Raw genomic sequence first — 9,452 nt, 5'->3', positions numbered from 1 at the left:
AAGTTTTTCTCTGGTAAAAGCACAGAGTTGGATCATGTTTTTATCATCCATTCTTCCAATCTATTCCTTTTAATGGACCCATACATATTTAATGTAATTAGTGAAAAGTAGGATGTGTGGCTGCCATTTTGAAATGTGTTTTATATATGACATGTAATTTTTGCTCCACTCTTCATTGGTTATTTCCTTTTCTGTGATAGATATTTTCTAATGTGTCCTTTTAATTCCCTTATCCATTCTTTCACTCTAATATTTTGAGATTTTTTTTAAATGGTTACCTTGGATTTACAATTAACATTTTAATTTATAGCAGTCTAGTTCAGATTAGTACAAACTTAATCATATAATATTATACAATACTATTATTAGTATAAGAAACTTCAGCTTCTTCATAGCCTCATGTCATCACCAATTCTTTGAGCTGTCATCACATAAAAATCATGTCTTTGTACATTATGTTCCCATTAATACAGATTTATAATTATTGTTCCATATATTTATTTTTTAAGTCAGACAGGAGAAAAAAAAGAGTTACAAACATGAAATATATTTATATTCTCTTATATATTTACCAATGTAGTTGCCTTTACTGCTGCTCTTTATTCTTCATGTGGATTCATGCTATTTTATAGTGTCCTTTTACTTGAGCCTGCAGGAGTCCTATTTGTATTTCATATAGGGCAGGTGTGTTAGTAACAAATTCTTTCTGTGTTTATTTGTCTGGGAAAGTATTATACTCTCCTTCATTTCTGAATGAAAGTTATGCTGAATAGAGAATTCTTTTTTTGGTCACCTTATTTTTATTTTAATAGTTGGAATAAGTGACTCCACAACCTTATAGCCTCCATAGTTTTTGAGGAGAAATAAACTTTTAATCTTATTGAAGATCATGGTACATGATAAGGCACTTCTTTCTTGCTGCTTTCAAGAGTCTCTGCATCTCCCTTTTGACAGTTTGGTTATGATGCATCCAGGTATATATCTCTGAATTCATCATGCTTGGATTTTTAAATTTTCTTAATGTATAGATTAATATTTTTCATCAAATTTGGGTAGCTTAAGCCATCATTTCTTCAAATATTCTTTTTTTGTTGTCTTTCTTTCTCATTTCCTCTCCTTCTGGGTCTCCCATTTTTCATATTTTGGTAGAGTTTCCAATGCTCTGTTCCTTTTCCTCCATTTTTTTTACTCTTTCTGTTCCTCATACTGGATAATATAAATTCTCCTGTCTTCAAGTTCACTATTACTTATTTTGACTGATGAAATCTACCATTAAACCCCTTTTAGTGAATTTTTAATTTCAATTATTTGCTTTCCAACTTGAGATTTTCCATTGGGTTCTTTTAAAATTTCTCTTTATTGCTATTCTCATTTTGTGAGACATTGTTCTCAATTTCTCCTTTATTTCTTTAGACATGGTTTCCTTTAGTTCTTTTAACATATTCTAAATGCTTTATTTAAACTATTTATCTACTAAGTATAACACAAAGGCTTCCATATTAGTCTCAGCCAAAGGGATGCTGATGCAAAACACCAGAAATCTGCTGGGTGTTATAAATGGTATTTATTTGGGGTAGGCGCTTACAATTACCAGGCCATAAAGCATAAGTTACTTCCCTCACCAAAGTCTGTTTCCATGTGTTGGAGCAAGATGGCTGCTGATGTCTGTGAGGGTTCAGGCTTTCTGGGTTCCTCTGGGCTCAGCTACTCTGTTTCTTCCACAAGGTCCGCTATAGACTATGAGGCTCTCTAGGCTTTGCCTCTCTCCACAAGGTCAGCTATAGCCTATCAGGCAAATGCTCTGTCTCTTTCCCCAGGGCTCCAGCTTAAGACTTCAGCATCAAACTCCAACATCAATACTCCAATATCAGAAACCCTCAACTCTGTCTTTTGCCATACTTTTATCTGTGAATCTCCACCCACCAAGGGGCGGGGACTGAATGCACTAATGACGTGGCCCAATTAAAGCCCTAATCATAACTCAATCAGGCCCAGGTACAGATCAGATTACAAACATAATCCAATATCTATTTTTGGCATTCATAGCCATATCGAATTGCTACAGCGTCCTCTGGAACAATTTTTACTGATTGCTTTTTTCTCTGTGCTTGGGTCAAACTTCCTTGTTTCCTTATACATCTAGTAATTTTTTGTTGTTGAAAGCTGGACATTTTAAAATAATCTAATGTAGTAATTCTGGATATAAGTTTCTGCACCCCTCCCACCGCCCCCCCCCCCCCCCCCCCCCCGCAAACACACACAAAGGATTTCTTTTGTCGCTTTTTGTTGGTGGTGGTGCTGTTCAATTGTTCAGTGATGTTTTTAACCAATTCTGTAAAGAATTTATTCTTTGTCAAGTGTGGACCCTGAGTCATTTGCTTGGTTAACTTAGTGGCCAGCTAATTATTAGACAGAGATTTCCTTAAGTGTTTGGAACAAGTAAATCTTCTACAGTTTGCCAAGGGGCTCTGTGTGTATTTTGGGGCATACCTTCTACTCTCAGCCAGGCATTTGAGAAGTGAGGCTTACCCTTTACTTCTTTCTTATACAGAATATGAAAGTCAATCAGAAGTGACTACTTGGGGACTACTTCAGGTCTTTCTTATGCATGCTGTTGCCTTCTAGATCCCCTAGAATAAGTAGAACCTTTACAAAGGCTCCAAGAATATCTCCTTTCCCAGCTTTTTCTTTCAAGTTTTCTGTCGGTCCTTTATTTACACCAATGGTTATCTACCACTTTAGGCAGCCATGAAATGAAATAATTGCCTGTAATGCATGCAACAAAGTTATGGACAAAAAGTTTTCATACTGGGTGAGCTCCAAGTAAGGTCAAATAATGGCAGCCTTGCAAAAGGGGTCTTCCTGAAAACCATACCCAAATGAGTCTTTGAAGGAGCTACAATCCTGTTCTGGCCTCTTTGGGTGGCTGCTAGTCTTCTGGTTTACCCTGTCACTGTGGAATTTTGGTATTTAGAGGCTATCATGGACCTGGAGAGCAGAGGATGGGAACAGAGCAACTTAAATTAACTAAAATCTCGCTGTTCTTATTGACATTCAGAATTTTTTTCATAAGTGCTGCCAATATTGTTACAAGTCTTTGGTTATTTTGAAGAGTTCTGAAAATGTTGGCTGTAAAAATTTTACAACCTTTCTCATTGCTTTTTATGGAGGAGAGAATTTTGAAGGGTCCTTATTTCATCCTTTTCACTGACACCCCTCCTCAGCTATTGCACTTAACAGAAGAAATCCTTAAAGTAACTACAATGAATAGTTCATGAAAATAAAAGGAAGAAATGGACAAAAAATATGAAAGCATGGAGAAATACACCAGAAAATTCATTTGAATCAGTTAAAAGAATCGAATGGGCATTCTAAAAAGGAAAAACACAACACTAACATAAAGAAAATGGAAAGGCTTAACAACAGATTGAACACAGCAGAGGACAAATAAATAAATAAAAGCACAATAAGAGAAAGAGAGAAAAAAAGGCTAGCATTTTCTTTATAAAAAGGTAATAGCATAAGATATGTGAGATTAGCTCAAAAGTTTTGCTTAGGCATAATTGGGGTCCTGGAGCAAAAGGAGAGGTAGAATGGGGTAGAAGTAATATTAAAAAAAAAAAAAGGCAGATAATTTCCCAAAACCAAAAAAACCACCAACTCAGCAATTGTAAAAGCTCTGCAGATGCCCTCTAGGCAAACACAAAGAAAACCATACTTAGATACATCATAGGAAAATTGTTGAAACCCAAAGATAAATAGGAAAATATTAAAGGTTTAATATTAGCTATCAAAGTACCAACAGTAAGACTGACATATAACTTCTTGACAAATTGAAATCACAAGATAATGGAATTACATTGCTAATGTGTTGAAAGAAAGTAATAGCCAATTTAGAATTCTACACAGAGAAAATAACTGCAAAAATGAAGGTGGAACATATATTTTAACAACAAAACTCATGAATAAAAATAAAATTATCAAAATAATTGGCAAATATAAAAATTCTATTCTGATAAGTACTGTAAAGAGTTACAAGGTGTTACTGAATCAGATTGTATCCAGTCTCCCAAATCAAGAAAGGCTTATCTGACAAAGTAACTGAATAGTGAATAGGAGTTATTCAGGACTAAAACCAGGTCTGCACATAACATGTCAGCAGCAATTAATCCAGAGTCAAAGGTCCTGTATTTAATCTTAATTTATTCCCTTACTAGATAGCACTAAACATTTTAGCAAATTCTAATGAATGATGTTTTTTATTTGAATATTTTAATGTTGAATAAATAAATTCTACAGTGAAGTTTGAAGGCAGAAAATACTTCCCTCACTTGAAGACAGGTAGATAAGGATCCAATAGAACATTGCCATTCACACACTATTACACTAAATGTCCCATTGCAGATGTAAATATTTAAGTTGATGACAGCTATTTACTCCTCTGTTTAATGCATTCATCTGTGTGTGTGAGTTTGAGTCTGAAACAGAAGAAAGAGAACATAGTATTTGTATATTGGATGTTGTCTTCAGGGTCGAATAAGGGCGAAAAAATAATCCAATGACAAGAGAAAGAAAAAAAAACAGTAAATATGTGGCAGGATAAAAATTCTGAAAACACATTTCATCAACAACATCCCTGATTTAACCAGGTAAGAACTTTTACTCTTCCCCAAAATTGGGAAGAACGGATGAGGTCAGGGAACAGAAGGAGTACACATTTGCTCCTAAAGGTTATTAAATTAAAATGTCAACCCACAAGTTTTCCCTTTTGGAAGTGTTTAAAGGCTTATTATGACGCACATTACCTTACCTTTAGTTATGAAGTGGATGCTAATTTTTAAAAAGATTAAACCTTAACCATTAGAATTACTTCAGGTGTCTCACATATTGACTGATAAAAAATATGTGAGGTACTTAGACTAATAAATAATATTTTAAAGTTGATAAAGAACACTTTTCTTTTGTTAAATTAACCCAGATGATAGATCTATATAAAATACAGGAGATGGGTAAATTTAACAATTTGAGCAAGGAAATACATCAAGAAATGCTGATGAGGTATCAGTCTGACAAGCAGGCTACAATCTATAAAAGTAAACCAGTTCCTCCTTGATGTGAAGGAAAATCAGGAAAAGGATAAGACAATTAGAAGATCAAGGAATGATGTCTAAGTCTTAAATGGCAAATGGATGATAATTTAGGCAACAGCAAGAAAATTATTTTGGGGAAGTGTTAATTATATTCACACTTTGAAAGCTACATTGTAGAAAGGTGAGGGATCTGTATAAAATCCTCAAAAGCCTGAAAAAAATCACAGTTTAAACCTTAACTCTCTTCTTACCTTGTCAGTTTCAGATTTAAAACACCTCACTAGGTATTAACAACTTGGGATTCCCTTTCAACTCAAAAGTACAAATTGTCACATTATCAAGAAAGGAAAAGTCTTTCTTCTTTATGTCTCTGTCTCTTTCTCTCTGTCTTCTCTCTGTCTCTCTTTATCCTCTGTTTCTGTCTCTGTTTCTCTCTCTCACACACACACACCCTCTCTAGAATCCACTAAGCTACTAAGCTACACTATATATTTTTCTACCATTTAGCTGACTTTCTGGCTATCTTCTTAAAAACAGATTCTTTTCTCAGAGCCTAATGCCTGAATCACTCCATTTGGTGTTTGTGACAAAGTATTGCAGTTAAAACGGCAAAATTTGGCTTCTTGATTAGATTTCACATTGCCAAATGCTTTCCTTTTATTGGTGTTCATCCATTCCCTGAAAATCGGAAAGCTTTGTTCTCCTTTTTGAATCTAGAAAGACATGGAAGGCAAACATCTTCCTTAGTCTTTACAAGGCTGGAATTTAAAAAACATGGAACAATGTCCTTGCTTGGTCTTTAGTGGTTTCCTAGAGTTATACAAAACCAGGGACTGGATGATAAATTAGGGTCTACGACCTCCTTACCATTTATAAAATTTTGTAGAAATGCATTATTACGGTGTTTAAAATTACATTTGGTTGAAATATTAAGCATTTTGGTACAAATTTAAGACCCTATAGAGTATTTCACTAAAGAAGAATCATATGTTTAATCACTAGTTGTTATTCAAATTGTATTTTAACTGATATTTGGCTGACCTGCTCTTTTTTGGGGGGGTAAAGATATATCAGGATAATTGAAATAGAAATTTTAGTTGTAAACAGTATGTGAATTACTAAATTAAATTTAAAATAAATTGTTTTAGCATGAAATAAAATTGTATAGATTAAAACTTAGCAGTTTTTGTCAAATCAGGGAGACCATCTATCAAAGCAGATGTCAAATTCTGCTATAAGAAATTCAGTTTAGCTGTTTGAACCATTTTTTCCCTTGCACTAGAAATAGTGTAAATTTTAATTTAAAAATTATAAAATTTAATGGTGGAAATGGCCTTGTAGTTAATCTAATCCAATACTGTCATTTTACAAAATGGGAAACAAAAGTCTTCAATGAATTAAACTCCATCATTTGTAGAGCAGGAATTGCATGTTAAACAGCATTCCTGGTATTGGTAGATATAAGATTTCAAATATCTGATTTGACCGATTTTTCTATATTGGACTACCTATTTGAATTAACTAATTTGCAGACAACATTTAAATGAATCAGTAAAAAATGCCAGCAATTACTCTATCCCCTAAAAGAGATCTTGCAGAAAATATCCATTGAGCTCAAATTATCTTTTTTGGCTTTCTGGTTTATCAGCCTCACCAGTAAACAACAACTTCTCACTTCATTTAACCTGTTTCAAAATGGGCCAAAGGTAGGAAAAAATTGAGTCTGAACAATATGTGACTCCACGAACAGCAAACAGATGCCTAGGGAAAGCCATCAATGAATAATTAATCTGTAAGCCAAATTAACATATAACTTTAAAATGGGAAATCACAAAGAAAAAAATTACAAGCTGAGCCAATACTTTTCCAGGGGGAAAAAAACTGTCCATACCCATTGAACCCACTTTTGTCTCGTACCCTATTTGCTGGCAACATGTTTAGAGTTTGTCCCTTTGTGAGTGTGTATTGCTTTATTTTCCTTCATTGTTAGCAGTCTTATCCATTCTCCTAACAATAGAAATCTCAGGAGAACATTTTCTCTAATCCTACTCCCAACTGTTGGTTTGGTTTGTTTATCTACTTTCTTGACTCACAGCCCAAACCTTCTGTATCAGTTTTGTTCCCAAAAAGGGGAGCAGGAAGAAGACTCGTATGGCATTTTTAGAGCCATTTGGTATTGTGGCACTGAGGAATCTCTGCACAGATTGTCAGTGTGTCCTATGACAGGAGAATTGTAGTTAGACAAATAGGAGTTTCATGGTTTACGTTCTAAAAATTTTTGTGCATTTTTTTCCCACTATCGGGATGGAAAAGAACCTGAGAACTAAGAGTTTGTAGATGAGCATTTTATCTTCCTGCTCCCTATAAAGTATAGTCTCAACAAGGACAGTAGAATCAGTTTAGAGTTCTCTTTCCCTTTGTTTACTATGTCTGGCTCATTACAGAAACCCAAATATACAGGTTTGCAATGGACGCTCAATTATGAATACATCACCCTTCTCAGTTCTTCATCTACAAAGAAAAGAAATCGGGGGAGAAAACATAGAAGACCTTCTTCCTTAGTTAGCTTAACTTGCAATTTATCTTCAAATCTCAGTTTAAAGTTCTTTCCTTCGAGAATCCATCCCTTAGTCCTCTTCATCATGGGTGGTCCCTTTATTTCCACAGTACTTCCCCTTTCAGTGTTACTTGATGTTATATGCTTAATATCAGTCTTCTAAAATGGACCGTAAGCATTATGAGGACAGGAAAGACATCTTTCTTGCTTACAAAGTAACCCAAGTACCAGCAACAGTGAATTCTAAGTGTCTAGAATATGTTTAATAAATTGTTGTCAATTTTAATTTGAAAAGAGATTGATAAGAGGATAAAAGCTTGTATACTTTGCAAGTAAAATAAAAGAGTTCTACACACACAAAATAACAATCTTGAAGTATTTTAATTATTCCACAACTGCTTTTTAAGTGAATGACTTAATTAAAACTCAAATAGGTTTAATGTGAATAGCTACTTCCATACAGATAACTATTTGCATTCAAATCAGTATGCAGTTACTAAATTGCAATCGTTTTTTTCCCTTAATTCAGCTGAGGTGGTTTCTGTCTTTCATAGAATATTGCCCAAATTGTTTACTTTCTTTTCCTAGTTGTATTCAAGGACATATTAGAAGGAGCATTTTAATATTGTTTTAATATTTTGGAGATTGCACAGAAATCTTAGATAAAGCACCTACATGTTGCTATAGAAGCAGATAAAGTCAGTTATGATAAGAAAACATTTTAGAGAAATTCAAATTAATACAAATGCCTTTTAGAGAGAACAGAATTATTTGTTATAAGAGAACACAATTCTAAATATGAAGTGCTGATACTGAGCCAAAGCAGATTCTTTTCTTTTGATGAGTCTTTAAAGCCAATTCCTGAGACACCAGGGTTTCAGAGAGACAAAGAGTTTTATTGGTTGTACAGTCAATGGAACACAGTGGCCTCATAGTCCACAACTGCCTCCCTAATCTGCAGAAATTCTAATATTTTATAACATTGGAGTGCCAATGAATAACTGGGGCGAAGCTGAACATAGGTTCATTTATTAATAAACATTAATATCATATGGATATTAAGCAGAGTGGATGGAGTGGTTACCTTCCCAATAGTAAGTATACACAAGAGTGAGTTCAAGCTAGAATTACCATCATAATAGTTAGCATACCCAAGGTTGAGGTTAAGTCTAGAGAAAGCATAAATAATAGCAATGGGACCACTCTAGCCAGCTTCAGTTAACTTCAGGTATTAGGTTTTTGCTATTTTATAATATAAAGCCATCTATATAATGATATAATAATCATAATTATTTATTAATTCTTAACCCTCGGTTACAGTGTCAAAATGATAACAAGAAAACCAAATTCATACAGCTTATTTGCCATCATATTCACCTGTAGTTTTTAAATGAAGTTGCAGAGACTCCTAGGGTTTCTTGCAGGGTAAGTTCAGTTGAACTGAACTACCCATTCTTCCTTGTATATTATCAACATTTTTTAAATAATGGAATTCTATAAAAATAAAAAATGTATTTGATAAAATGTTTCTTCCCTTAACCTATTTTTCTCTAAAGAATTGACTAAAATATATTTATATCATTGCTTCATTTCTAAAACACTTATAAACATATGCTATTTACTTAGCACTGTGATATTTAATGGAGTTATCAAATGACTAAAGTATTTTTATACAGAATAGGAGACAAACATGTAAATTTGATTGTCGAAATGTTGAACTTAAGATTTACCAGGTACTGTGGGAATAAAAGAATACCTCTTCCCGGGAAAATCAGAACACACTTCACATTGACATGGTCTTGATG

This window comes from Dasypus novemcinctus, chromosome 2 (assembly GCF_030445035.2).
Source record: "Dasypus novemcinctus isolate mDasNov1 chromosome 2, mDasNov1.1.hap2, whole genome shotgun sequence".
Taxonomy (NCBI): Eukaryota; Metazoa; Chordata; class Mammalia; order Cingulata; family Dasypodidae; genus Dasypus; species Dasypus novemcinctus.
This window is presented reverse-complemented; position numbering follows the sequence as displayed.